Source organism: Anas acuta, chromosome 12 (assembly GCF_963932015.1).
Source record: "Anas acuta chromosome 12, bAnaAcu1.1, whole genome shotgun sequence".
Taxonomy (NCBI): domain Eukaryota; kingdom Metazoa; phylum Chordata; class Aves; order Anseriformes; family Anatidae; genus Anas; species Anas acuta.
The window spans coordinates 15,631,547-15,646,800 of record NC_088990.1 but is presented as its reverse complement, the minus strand read 5'-3'; the positions used below and the strand labels follow the sequence as shown (position 1 = coordinate 15,646,800).

The 15,254-nt window shown below is 38.3% G+C and overlaps 1 long non-coding RNA gene across 1 annotated transcript in view; it reads left to right on the top strand.

The window, feature by feature from the left end:
- LOC137863093 (uncharacterized) overlaps positions 1-15,254 on the top strand; it is a 508,128-nt gene that overhangs the window by 11,127 nt on the left and 481,747 nt on the right. The gene's annotated exons all lie outside the window — the stretch shown is intronic.

The window sequence follows — 15,254 nt, the reverse complement described above, 5'->3', positions numbered from 1 at the left end:
TGCTTTAAGAATTAATTCCTGTCCACCAGGGTCTGTCACTAACAGTTAAACTCATAATTTCTCTCTGCTTTTCAGGTTTCTTAGAAAAATCACTGGAAACTTGGAAAGGTGATTCACAAATCAGAAATACTCACAGTCCCAGAAGTAACAGCTATCCTGTATTGCAATATTCATTAGGGGCTTTAAATAGGGATGAGCAGCTGAGCAGATGCCAGACAGCCAATTTGCTTACTAATGGATGAAATCCCTCAGGGATAGTTTAGCAGCTGGGGGTGGGTTCCCAATCTCTTGTCAAACATTCTCAAAGCAAAGCAGTGGAAAAGCATAACCAGAACCCCCTCAGCTGGAAGAAAATGTTTTCACATATGTACGTGTAGCCAATACTTTATGTTGCATTCTTGTATAAAAACTCCTCAGCACATGTTAACATTCATTCTATCTCAGCACATTTGTTTTCTTAATTGAAGGTCTACTTACCTTTCTGTCCTCTACTGCAGCCTAATGGCACTACTATTCCCATTTCCTCAGAAAATTATTCTATTTTTAACAACTCAATATTTCTTAAAACTTGAGGTAGCATATAGCTCATATACCACCATTATTTTAACTAGATTTTCATATGAACAGTTTGAAGCAGCTTTGATACCAAGTGAACTATTACCATTCTAGCTACATTAAGTGCAACATGAAAACATTTTCCAGTGATTCCAACAGCTTCGGAAAAGAACAGATAATATTGCCTCCAATATCCAACTTAATCAATTATTCAATCTTCGAATCACACACTCACCTCATTTTAAACACTCTCCCACATTCAGCAGCCTGTCTGATCTTACGCAACCTTCAGGGACTGTTGAAGTAGTGCTTTAGTAAGGAAAAAAAAAAGACAGTGAACCATAGTGGGGAAAAAAAAAAAGTAGTAACTGAAATCAGTCATGAAGACATGAACATTATATTAAAACATAATGAATTACCTCAATAGATCTTTGCTTATGTAGGTCTACTGACATCAAAGGCACTTGTACCAGCTGGGGAATCTAACACATATGAACAGCAGAAAAGACATCAATACTTTTGGCAAACATCCTCTAATACCAAGGCCTGGAGATCCTGCCCATGGAAATGCTATACATTCTTCCTGTATTTGAGGAAAAAAACCCCACAACTCTGCAAAACCAGTGAGCTGAAGAAGGCAGCAGTCAGACTGTGCAAATAGGAAAGACTTGTTATCTGCCAAACAAGGAAAGGAAATTAATTCAATGGGAGAACAGCAGCCAAGCGCCTGAATCATTTTTTAGAATGAGACATAAGCTTGTAAGTCATATAGGTTATTTCTGAAGATTTACTGAAAGCTTGGAGGGTTTGTACAACACCGATCACAGTACGTTCTGGTCCACAACCACTGCTCCTTAGCATGACATTAGAGTAACTACTGTTAGCATTAGGCTGGTTAGAAGGCTGGGAAAAGGACTGCACTTATCACAAGCCCAGTCTCCCTTTGTGCCTGCCTCTCAGATGTTTAACTGGAAGAAACATGCTGCAACTAGCCTGCAAGTAAGCAGTTCCAGGAAAGGTTTTCAACGTATATTTACATTGCTAAATCCCCACAACCCCTTCAAATAACTGCACAGAAAGTCATTATTTCAAATAACCTGCAACTACCTCAGCTGCAATTACCTATTTGTGATCCCCGTCTTCCTGCATGCTGACCACAGAAATCAGAGAACACTTTTGTTGACTGGAGCTCCCCAGAGTCCTGAGGATGGAAAAACAAATGTAATTGTGCTAACTTCTCATTCTTCCTTTCTGACAGCTCACTGTGGCTGTGGTTCATCTCACCCTCTATGGACATGCCTGTACATCCATTTACTCCACCTTCTCAGACTCAGTGACATCACCACTGCTAACTCTTCCTCCCCCCCCCCCCCCCCCCCTTTTTTTAAATTATTGCTTAATATTGTTTGGTGTGTTTGATACTCATTTTCTCTGTTTACATTCTATTTAATACACCTATTCTCTTCCATCTCAGCAACATCTTTGATTTTCCTTGTTGCTCTCTTCATCTTATGTTATACTACTGGAGAACTGATCTGTTTAACTTGAACATTCAACTTAAGTTCCCCTCTGTGCCAAGCTTTACCATTGCAATAACATTAATACAAATGGGGCCAATCTGGCTCTCTTTTTTTTTTTCGCATTAACACTGTAGTTATGAAGGCCACAATTCTGTCAACATTTATTGCCTATGTAAACATTTTTCTTGAAATACCAAAACGACGGGATGAAGACAGAGGACTTTCTGGTTTAGGTGTGGCTGATCTTCTATGTACCATGTTGCCTCACTGAACGTATTATGTTGCAAGAGGATAATATAAATTCCATTCTGCTTAACACATGATCAGGCAGACCTCTGGGTATTATTTTTGCACCTTGGTTATTTGGTCTGATTTGGGAACTGCCAGGAAACAAATACACAGATTTGTTATTAGTACTTAGAGGGATCACAGGTTACAAAAAAGTAAAATATACCTTTCAAGTTATGCTAGTTTGACTCCCATGATATTGACTTGGCAAGTTACTACATCTATTGCAGACTTCTGAAAGCACACCTTGCTTATATGAAGAAAGCTCTAAACAGTGGAAGTGCTTTTTTTTTCCCTCCCCCTTGGGAAATGCAGATTTTTTCATTACCATCCATAGTGATTTACTCTTAATCCTACAGAACTGTAATTCTGCTCTGTGTTTTCAAAAAGCACACTGAATATCAATGCCATCTTTTTATCTGCTACCGTACCAGAGAACTAGATATCCTGTTAGATGCTCCACCTAGAAACCTCATCCCTGGGATCAATTCTATTCTGTGCAATCTAATTCCTACACGTACACACATATTCCTGTACAAATGTTGTTCTATACACAGAATTTCATTGACTTGAAATAATTCTTTTTAAAGAGCTACATTTATCTCTGGAGTGATCTTGTGTGTTAGACAGATCTCACCTATTTTGTTATGTGTGCATTTTTACAAATAAAGTGTTATAGTAGGTAAGCGTAGGTGGCATTTGCCATTTCAGCCTGGCTACAGGCAGATAAATGGTATGCTTGTGAGTAGGCCATCCAGGTTAGAAACAGGAAGCCTGGACTGTATGCTATGGCTTGCTGTGTGATTCGGAATCATTGCTTTCTCACTGATCAGGTCCTGTCTTTTGACTGTTAACTCTTCAAATAAATTACTTCAACATAAAGAATTACATCATATTCAATAAATTGTTTCCAGTTTATCTCCATCCGTTTTGTATGACATCTACATTACAAGAAAATGGATGTAACTTTGTTTTAAGTATGTATTTAGCAATATTTTCAACTGAAGAGGTGATGGCCATGTTCTACAGTTACCTCCCATAGTGAATCTCAAGATGTTTCGCCCATTGCGTTAGAACCTGACAGCAAATACTTTCCATGACTAGTAAAACATCTACCTCTCTCCCCCACTAATTAGCTGCACCTTGCACACAACTTTCAGAAGTCACCTCATATCTCCTTATACTCTGTTCAATCACTGGACTTCTCTTCAGCTACTTCTCTAGTCTGTATGCATGTAAATTCACTTCCATCTGCTGTTCTGTGTTCGTACTCGAAACACACTTTCTTTTGTGTCCAACCATAACCGCAGAATGAACTCTATTTTCAGAGATTTTCCTCATCACCAGTGGAAATATCATCCTCATTCTTTTATCTTACAGCCTCAGCGGATCCTTGCTCCCTAGCCCTATGGGCAGCAAGGAGCTTGCCTCCAGAGAGAAACAGATGCCTGGGTGATGTAGGATCTAAATCAAGGCAAGGGAGTAGCAAAGCAAAATATAACTTAGGACTTTAATTACAGGGCTCAGTCAGAAAGAAACTTCTTTACGCACAGAAGCTAATAATCAGGAAAGCTGTCTCAGGGAATATATATAGCCTAATTGAAGTCACCACCAATAACCAAAAAACAAAGGTTGATCACCATGGTGGAATCCCATCACACCGGCTGCCTGCTGTTAACAGAAAACAACATGGAATCATCTATGCTCCAGTCAAGATGCTCAAAATGAAGCAAGATCCTTCATTATTCTCACCTATATGACACAGAAAACAACATGAGCCAGCAACTTGAAAGGCAGAGTAAGTCTGATTTGAAGCATGGGGAAAACAAGCTACCACATATCCTTTCTTTCTGTTCAGCATGTTCAATGGAGTCAGCCAGGAGTCATATACAAGTTCAAGCGACAGGGATTTAGTGACAAATGTGCATCACAAACAAATGATAACCCGGCAACTCAGACGCTCTTCTGTTCTTTGGTGCACATGTAACTCATCTGGCATACATTCTTCACAAGCATTCATAGCGTCTGGACTTCAGTTTTGAATCCTGAACACAAACACTGAACACTGAACTAAAACACTGCATTTTGGTGTTCTAGTGTGCCTCACAGAAGTAGCTATCTAGCATCTGACCGGGAGACAGAGCATAGATACATACATAGATACATACATAGATACACTTGCCTTATTCCTTTTACTGGTGGTATTGGCAGGATGAGTAAACTCAGCATGTTTACTGTGAATGAAAGAGTCACAGGATGTACAAACAGTCGCTATGTGTGTAACTACATCTCTGTGCATTTCCTCAATCTCACAGGGATTTCCTGACACCTTGCCTGACAGCCAACTATCTTTTAATGCTAGAATTATACAACTTGTTCTTTACAAAGACTGTAGAACATAGCTCAGATGTACAGGAAGGTAACTTTACTTTCTGTTCTCAGACCATCACAAATAGCTTCACAAGCACAGTTTAATCTCCTCAGGAGGTGGAGAGTTGCAATTCTATCTGAATTAGATAGATATCAAGATGTCTTTGGCCCTATACACATTAATAGGTTAAAAATACATCTCAAACCTGCTATGATAGGTTCAGCTTTTTTGAGCAATATCAGCATAATGCTGCTAGCAAACAGACTAGTAGCACATTACAGCATTAAGAGAGATTTTGAAGCCATTTAGATGGCACAATGTGTAAAACGATCACAGCTGCCAGCTCTGCAATAACATTCCCCGGACTGCCAACATACTGGAAAACACTGTAGGAAATATTACTCGTGCACACAGAGGCCCTGACATCATCCAGAACAAATCAGCATGAATAACCACAACAGACTGGTCTTTCTTGCCAAAGAACAGAAACAGCTATAAAAGATAGATGCTGCCAAAAATCCACAAGGAATTTTTCCTAGGAATAGTGTTAAAAGATTCATGTAAGACCAAGTCTGTCTGTTTCATTGTTTCCCATTGTTCTATTTTTTTTTTCTTTTTTCTTTTTTTTCCATTTTAGTGACTCAGAACAGAAACAATCCCATGGTTTGGATCATCTCCTGGCCTCTGCCAAACTAGAGGGGAGGTTGCCACGTCTTACATATACTCATGAGGCTTCATTGGCATAATTTTAAAAGTTTCAAGAAATCTAATTAAGTACCAGCTAAGCTTATTTTAAAGTCCTTAAACAATAGATTCCTATGGCAAATTTGCAGGCTAATAACTCCATATCGCAAAAAATAATAGCCCCTCCTTATTAAACATCATACCACTTCTGAAATCGTCCATGAAAATGAATTGAAAATCACTTAAAGATTCACTGACCAAAATCAGCATATGGTTACTACACCAGATGAACACATCTGCAAATTTCAATTAAGATCAATGATTCTGTGATTTTAAGTTAGTAAATGATCTGAACTTCATTATCTAATTAGGCTCAGCTGAGGTTGTAGTGGTTGGGGAACAAACAATGCCTTTCAATGCAAAACAGTCACACATTCAGAAACATCTCTCTTTATCAAACAGGACTATTGACACTGACATCCTTTTTTGTTCTTTCAAGTGGCAACTCATGGCTTTAGATCAAATTTAAGGCAAAGAAACTTGATTTCAAATAAATATGTTGCATCATTGAAAGGGAACGGCTGCTTGGAGAGATCTGTTTCTGCCAGGCAGGCTAAGACTTGCATTTTCAGGTCGAAAGTACAAGTTTGAATTCTAAAATCACCATTCTCTCCCTCCAATGAATCAGAAATGTATGTAAAAGCCTCCACATTTCAGTGTGAAGGAATACATCTAATACGTAACTGCATAACTACAAGCCTTCAACAAACACTAAGTTGATCAGCACAGTGCTTGCTAGTTCCATGGGGAACAGATTCGTTAACCTTAGGAAGTGAAACAAAAGGCTATAGTGAAAGCAGAACTACAGATGGCCTTTCAATCAGGTGTTCAACACTAAGGTTTATTTTCCTGGTACTGCTATCATTCTAGGAGGTCATCAACACAATAATAAGCAACCATCACTGTCTGTAGAGAATAACCTCATATAAAGCAGAGAGGAGTGCAAGACAAGCTGACTGATCTACAAGAAAAGACATGGAGAGACAGCTGCTGCCTGTCTTGTGGAGTTGGAGGCAATACCAAAGAAAGCCTGAGGTAGTTTTGCAAGTATAATGGCTACAAGCCAAAGCAACAGTCTGACATACACATGCGCTCACAGCACACAGAGTAACATAAAGCCACAGTAATTTGTTACTTGAAAGCAAAATAAATGTGTACTCTATTTCATCTCCTCAAATCTATTCAGGCTGGAGGGAAACCTTTTACAACTGGATTATAATGCATTCTTTTGATAGATATGATGTTGTATGAGGTATCTTCCCTGGACAAGGCTGGAAACAAACTTATTGTTCATGTACCAGCATATAAACTTACTGTTTATCGACTAAAAGGCTGTAGCGAGAGGTGTAATCACCCACAAGTTTCTTTTTCTCCAGAGATAATGAGTGTCAGCATAGCATGTTCTCCATTTTTCTTAACCTAAATGTGCTGCTTTTGAGATAGAAAGTCAGTCTGATCAATGTTAATGGACATTCTGCTTAGGGTACCTGTAAAGAACCCAAATAATTTTGAATGCACTTATTCATTTGTAAATGGCTATGAAACAAACAAACGAACAACTAAAATAACTAAAGTAGCATGTGCAGTCATCTAGCAATTACAACTCCTTTTTATTTTATTGTATTACTTTCCGATTAACAGAATACCCAGAGAATTACATGGAAGCACTGTGCTTCTTCAGCTAATCAAGAAAACAGAACTGCATAAGCACAGTAACTGAATGCAATAACTAAGAATGGCTTGGTTCAGTAGAAATTTGTTTACTTTTTTTTTTTTTTCCTGAATTGCTTGCACAACGATTTAGTAGGTACAGTTTCGGAATGTATTGAAACATCCATTGCAGGAGGCGTGGCACAGGATGGCACTCATGCTGTTCGCTTAACTATGGGATATACAAATATTCAAGTCTGCATTAATCTAAGAGCCATGACCTTAAACAGACTTGGGAATGACTCAAATTGGGAGTAAGCGCTCGCAACAACTGAATCTGTTCCTAGATGTAGTTTCCCACTTTCTATGCCAGATTCAGGTCTGAGGAAGCACTAGACTGGGCAAAAGCTTGCCTATTTTTCTGATTTTCTACAGCTGATAATTTGGGGATACATGTATATGAACCTCTGTATAAAATCTGGGAATTTACTGTTATCATTAAATATCTTTATAAGGAAATGCCCAAACTTTCTGACTATACTTGTGCAGACAATGTATGACCTCCCCTTGTATGACCTTCCCTTGTAGAATCACAGAATCATAGAATCTCCCAAGTTGGAAGGGACCCATAAGGATCATCAAGTCCAACTCCTGGCACCGCACAGGTCTGCCCAAAAGTTTAGACCGTGTGCCTAAGTGCACAGTCCAATCGCTTTTTAAATTCAGACAGGTTTGGTGCAGTGACTACGTCCCTGGGGAGCCTGTTCCAGTGTGCAACCACCCTCTCGGTGAAGAACCTCTTCCTCATGTCCAGCCTAAACCTCCCCTGCCTCAGCTTAACACCATTCCCGTGGGTCCTGTCACTGGTGATAACAGAGAACAGGTCACCTGCATCTCCACTCCCCCTCACAAGGAAGTTGTAGACCGTGATGAGGTCCCCCCTCAGCCTCCTCTTCTCCAGGCTGGACAGGCCCAGTGCCCTCAGCCGCTCCTCATACGTCTTCCCCTCTAGGCCCTTCACCATCTTCGTCGCCCTCCTGGGGACACTCTCCAACAGTTTAATGTCCTTCTTGTACTGTGGTGCCCAGAGCTGCACACAGTGCTCGAGGTGAGGCCGCACCAGTGCGGAGCAGAGCTGGACAACCACCTCCCTCGACCGACTGGCGATGCCGTGCTGGATGCACCCCAGGATAAGGTTGGCCCTCCTGGCTGCCAGGGCACACTGCTGGCTCATATTCAACTTGCAGTCAACCACAACCCCCAGATCCCTCTCTGTGGGGCTGCTCTCCAGCGTCTTGTCACCCAGTCTGTACGTAAAGCCATGGTTGCCCTGTCCCAGGTGCAGGACCCGGCACTTGCTTTTGTTAATCTTCATGCGGTTGGTGATCGCCCAGCTCTCCAATCTGTCCAGGTCTCTCTGCAAGGCCTTTCCGCCCTCAGCTGGGTCCACAACTCCTCCAAGTTTGGTGTCGTCGGCAAATTTGCTCAGAACACCTTCTAGTCCTACATCCAAATCATTTATAAAAACATCGAAGAGGACTGGCCCTAAAATGGAGCCTTGAGGGACCCCACTAGTGACCATCCGCCAGCCAGATGAGGCCCCACTTACCACAACCCTTTGAGCCCTGCCCGTCAGCCAATTGCTCTCCCATCGGATGATGTTTTTGTTAAGTTATATGCTGGACATTTTGTCCAGTAGGATCCTATGGGAAACCGTGTCAAAAGCTTTGCTGAAGTCCAAAAAGATCACATCAGCTGGTTTCCCTCGACCTTCAATGCATTTTGGTTGAATAACCATGTTGTAAATGGTTTCAAACTCAGTACTGTTCTCACCTGCACCAGTTATAGCTAAGGATCAATCATCCTTCATTTGGCACTACTTTATCATCTTTGATGTTATTCTGTTGAGGGATTCAGCAGCTCTCTCGCCCTAAACATAAAAATCTGACTATTATGGTGCTCACACAGGTCATAACTAGCAAAGGATTGATTATGATTATATTAACTAACACAGCATTCTAAGTATGAAATATCTCTGCCAGCCTCATAACTACCATTTTTCTGAAGGCGTCAGTTCCTAAAAGCCTGCAAATTGTAAAAAATCAGGGTTTCCTGTACAAGGCAGTGGTGGGGAGTAGCCTATAGCTCTTACTTTAAGGTAAAATTTCAAAAATATTATGAGTCACATGTCCTCAAGTATTAAAAGGTTTCTGACATCCTTTAAATGCTCAAAAGGCTCTCAAAAGTATGTCAAGATTTATTAAAACTCAAACTTTTCTCACATAGTGACTTTTAAAAGTCAGAAGTGTTATCATTGTTCAAAACGTTCTGATATCTACCATGGTAGAGCTTGCTCTTTTTCTTTCTTCACAAATTACAGTTATCTGGCAGTTACTGAGAAATGAGAAGCACTCATGGGGTATGTGCTTATTTTTGAGACACAGGCAGGTGATATAGCCTTTCCTAGCCATTCATGCTGCCTTACAACAGAGGAATCTCAGACATGCATGGCAAACTGTTTAGGTAAGTATCTCCAAGTAAGTCTTAGCAAAACTGAAATGCATTTATGCACCTTTTGGAAAAGCTGCCTTTAAAAGTATCTGTGTAACTGTAATGTGAACTACCACCTTCAATATGAAAGAAGCTGGCTTGGCTGATAGTAGTTTTGGTCAGCAATATCAGTATACTTTTCCTTTTGGTTCTTCTGAACAAAGAAATGGCCCAGTGGAAAAATTAACGATTTTCCTTTACTAAGGCAATCTCAAGAAATGTACACTTGTGCACTTCAAAAAAAAAAAAAGATATTAAGTTTCCTCTGAATTACCTCTACTGTTATACTTCATACAAAATTACCATGATTACCATGAGGTAAGTGCACAAGAGATGAATACTCATACTGATGAAAGTCCTCAAGACTGCACTAGGACGAATACCATTTAATAATGACACCAAATTATTCTACAAACCAAACTAGCTAGCAGTGTGTTGCTGCAGTATCACAGGAACAACAGAAAATCCCACTGCACAGTATAGGACAGCAGTGTCTTCTCAAGCTTACAGGCAGATATGTACTGGCTTGCCTCGAAGACAGTCATAAATTAAATCAGCCTTGAGATTATCTATAGAAGACCCTTGTAAGACTCAGAATGTCTATGGTCAGCTTTTTGACAATGACAAATCTTCACCTACAAACTAGGTAAGATGCAATTCAAATATTCTCTGCTTAAACCACCTGGACACTATAAGTTGCTTTCTGGAAATGTAATTTGGGATACATAGTAGAATAACACAACTTCTAAAATACTTTAATGTATTATTTTCAGCATAGAGTAATGGAATTCAAACTTGCAAACAAAATTTAAAGAACTCTGCAGAAAAATATGATTTAAAAACAACTATAAAAAAGCAAACCTACTCTAAACAAAGAGAAATTTGAAAGCATATCAAGCAATGACAGTGCTTCTGGGAAGGACTGTGCCCTTCCTTGTAAGAAAGGCCGTATTGTGCTTAAGAAAAAAGAAGCTTAGTTACAGAAATTCTCAGAAGCATCTGAGACGTTATATATCCAATCAGACTTAGACAAAGAGAGACTGAAAATGCTCTGATTTCTTCTTCCAGTAGAACGAAAGCCAGCTTAAATGGAGGTCATCACTAAACACACTGAAAGACCACATCTAAACTGGTCTTTACCTTGTTTTGGAGACAAGCTGCTACTTAGAATACTAGACAAACAAATAAGAAGCAAAAGAAGTACCTTTTTAAATGTTTCAATGTTTGCTATTGAATGTCACTGCTTTGAATTGATATTTACTTGTTGTGGGTAGCGCCTACCTGCCAGCACAAGGATGAATGTCCTGTCACATGGTCCCTGTTCTTTTCCATGCTTCCAGCTGCTAGGCTACATTAAAAGACACTGAGAAAACACAATAAATCTTTTCCTAACATTTTTACATAAACAATGTACATTGTATTCTAAAAAAGTTTTGCATTCAGACAAGTAGTGAAGAAGTCTAACAAGTCACACGTGGAAATGAAAGCCAATCATTAGTGAACCTTCAGTGCAAATAGAACTTGAAAGCACTTATTACTGAAAAAAAAAAAAAAAGTTACATTTCACAATCAGTAGTCCATTGCAGTCATTCACATAATATGAAAAAACTGGTCATGTTTCATGCTTTTGCGTGCACATCAACCAATATTCTCAAATGCCAGGTAATGATTGCCCTTCTAGTCCTCCAAAACTAAACTGACACTGCCTACCAATTTAACCTAGTAAAAAAAGGTAGTGAATAGAGAGAACCAGATTTAGTACCAGTCACTTTATACAGCACATAAAACTTTATGTTCTCAGAGGGTGTATTCTATTTTTGTGAGGTGTTTAGTGGCTCAGAGGTGTACTAGTAGTCATGACTGGAGCTCCTCAGGAGTTGACACTTGGTCCACTACTATTCAGTTGTCTTATAAACCATCCAGCTACAACAACTGAATCAATCTTAGTTTGCAGATGACACTGAACGTGGAGAAGAATTAGAGTTGACAAAGAGTTGCTGTTCAGAGAAACCTAGACAATAAGAACTGCATGAAAATTTTAAAAGAAGTCCTGCACCCAGAATAAAAAAAAAAATCACAAGTAGCAGCACAAGCTGCCCCATTAGTACCAGACCACAAACATTTGCACCAAAATGCTGAGAGAGAACTGAATACTGAATTTAGAAAGAGTTAGGGCAATTCTCCCGTAGTTACAACTTCCAGTTGTAAGAGACAGGACAGTATGTGCTCTTTATAACCACGTAAATCACAGAAAGACAAAAATCTAATGAGGGAAAAATAAAACTGGAAGATTTTTAGATGGGATAAGTAATATCTAACTACGCACTTCAAATGTTTATATAAAAGATATTCTTAAAGTACAGATCGACAAAAAGTACTAATTGTATTTAAAAATGAGTCCTATAAACCTTAATGTAAATGCACAACCCATTCAAAACACCAAGCTGAAGATTGGAATTATATGACAGAATTGTGGCATCTGAAAATTTGTTCCTAAATTCAGTGGACTGAGGCCACAAATAAGATCAGTATTAGCTATCGATAGAGGAACAGTTTTCTATGGAGTAAGATCCAGGCCTGCTCACTCTCCTCCAACTGCAGGTTCCTTCTTTGCACAGCTCTACACTCTATGTTAGATTTGGGAATTGGCTGGTAGTAACGTAACAGTCTCCTGTATTCCTTCCTTCTCCTCCACAGGTAACTGTCCCTTTAGAATCAGTCTGCATAGGACCAACAATTCATCAACTGATAGCAGTTTTTCAAACTTGACTGAAATCCCTTTTTTTTTTTTTTTAATCAAATTTTTTTTAGCCTTTTGTTTTGTTTCAAAGTTCAGAAGTTACTGCTCAAAATAAGTATCCTATCCCTTCTCCTTTCACCAAACTCCTTTAAATGGTATTTTAGATACAAAATGAAATATACCTTGCTACAACTTTTGCCTCAAATTGATGAGCATTTAGCAATATGTTCTTCTAGCAGACCCCTTTCACCAAGCAGAGTTTTTTCGGAATTGTAATTAGAGAAAACAATAATGTAATTTGACTTTAAATACAGGTATCACATTGGATTACAAAGCTGAAATTTTGCAAAGTAATAAACTCACAACAGATTTTAGTCCATGATATTTCACATTCCTCCATTTTTAAATTCACCAAACCAACGATGCTGAAAAGCAAGGCAATCTTTTGGTAAACAGGAATATCCAGCAGCAAGATATCAAGGACATATTGTCTTTATGCTGTATCAGGCTCTTACCTAAAAAGACAAGATTTGGTTTTCATATGGTGTTAAAACTAGCATCTCTCTTCCCACAGAACCTCATGTACTAAGACCTTCCAGGACGTGGCAGACATAGGAAAAGGATGTGATACTGATTTAGGAAGCAGCAATAGTTATCAGAACCAAATCTATTCTTTACTTTTCAAGTCCATGAAGATTTGGAGTGCATTCACAAACACACGTAAGACACAAAACCTCCCTACTATTACAAAGAAGAGCTATCCAAGTGATATTGTTTTGTGTTGGTTATTTCAAATTCCTCCCCTTGGAGAATATCCCCAAGATTCATTTTAGCATCTTCAAAGCTATGGAGAACAGGAATTCCTTTCTGACAACAGAAAGCTTGTTGTGCTGTAACTGGCTTGTAAAAATAGTAAATTGTGTAAAAACGTTATGAAGGTACATTTGGCATGGCAACAACAAAATGAACAGACCAGAGTTTTTGATAGTACGTGCTGTACCCAACAAAGGGCACAAACAAATAAACCCCATGCTATGTGAAGAAAAGCTGTCTTTCAAACAGGTAACCTACCTTAAAGCCAATTCCTCCAGTGCCACTTAATCCAAAACAGAATAAATAAATTTTTAAAAAATATTAATGAATTAAAAAACCATTTCATGTGTTGTGTACAGACTCCATATTCCCTACATATTCTAAATGGATAATAAACTACAATTTGGATACTACTATTAGGTTAACATTAAAAGATAGAAGCAAGTCTTTTAGCTGCATAGATTGATTAGCAAACCGAGCACACATTTCTAACATAAGAAACTGTATCAAGAAGCTAAATTCCACACAAGTCTTGATGGAGATTTTATGTATACACATTGAAAACTGCTTTGATTCCCCACACAGACTAAGTTAAGCGGCAGAAATGACTCACAACTAAAATATTCCTATTATGGGAGGTCACTAGATGGATTTTGGATTTTGAATCAGGAATACTTGTAATGTGCAAACAGCTCTACGCTAATTCAGCTTGTCAGTAACATATTGCTACAGCTAAAATAAACTGAATAACATTATAAATATATCTAACAGGGACAAAAATCAGAAAATACTTGGTATTTCGCAAAGAACAGTTTTTAATGTACATTCATTGCTTAAACTTGCTTAAAAGAACCTGTCTGCTGGATTTTTCAAACATGTATTACCCAGTAAACAAATTAAATGTTTTATTTTTACTTTCATGATAAAAGTATAATGTCAAGAGTAGGTAATCTTCCTTTGTCCAAATAAAACACTTGGAAGGAAACCTGTAAGGTCTTTGATTCACATGTTAGCAGTATATAAACAACTAGAATATCATTCAAGAAAAAAAAAGAAGTGGCCCAGACATTTTAAAATGGTAGTGTGATTTAAAATACCAAAATGGGAAAGAATTCACTGGTTTCATTCTTGAAACTTTCAAGAATTTGTGAGCTCTTCTAAAATCATTACTTCTAATAAAGGAAGACCTAGGCTGCAGTCCAAAAGATAGAAAGCAAAAGCTACAGTTGAGAACATAATTTTGCAGCCACAATTTCTAACATTGTTTCTGTTGAAATTCTGTTTTGGAAGTCAGTATTGTAGAATAGCTTTAATATTATCTTCCTCACGTTAGTTACAGATGCATCACAGCTTACAACATGCTTTATAATGGCCTTTTCACAAACAATAAAAATACTCTCTTTTATTAACTTCAGTCTGTCAGACTGGCTGTAAATTTTAAGTAAACTGCTGAGGCACAGCATAGTCCAGGTGATTTTTTATCAAATGACCTAAGGCAAACCTTAATACCTCAGACGAACACTATAGTATATCCACCCGCAATCTGATACAATATTTAGGCTGCAGCCATTCAGTAATACAGTAAAAAACTGCAATATTAATTTTTGAAGACATGCTGGAATCCAAACTTCTTGGAAATTGTGTTGGGTAATCATAGAAATACTCTTTAACTGTTTCAAACTTTGCTATACTTCTAAGTTTCCTAGTGCAGATTTATAGCACATAGTCTTCAAACAAGCACAGCTTTTGTTCCCCAAGACTCAGCTGCTACACCACCCTAAAAAAGACTGTATTTTTTTATGTAATTTAAAAATTGTTAGACACTGTGCTAAAATGATAAACTAATTAAATCTCTTATTTACATCACATAAAGCAAAATATGATTTTAAAATATCAGAATACAAATACGTAGTGATTCTTGAATTAAGGGAACTGAAAAGTTGTTTTTCTTGCTATTGTTTGACATCAGATACTGCTGTCAACCACTGTTTCATTCCTCATGACGCAGTTTTTCTGTGGAAAT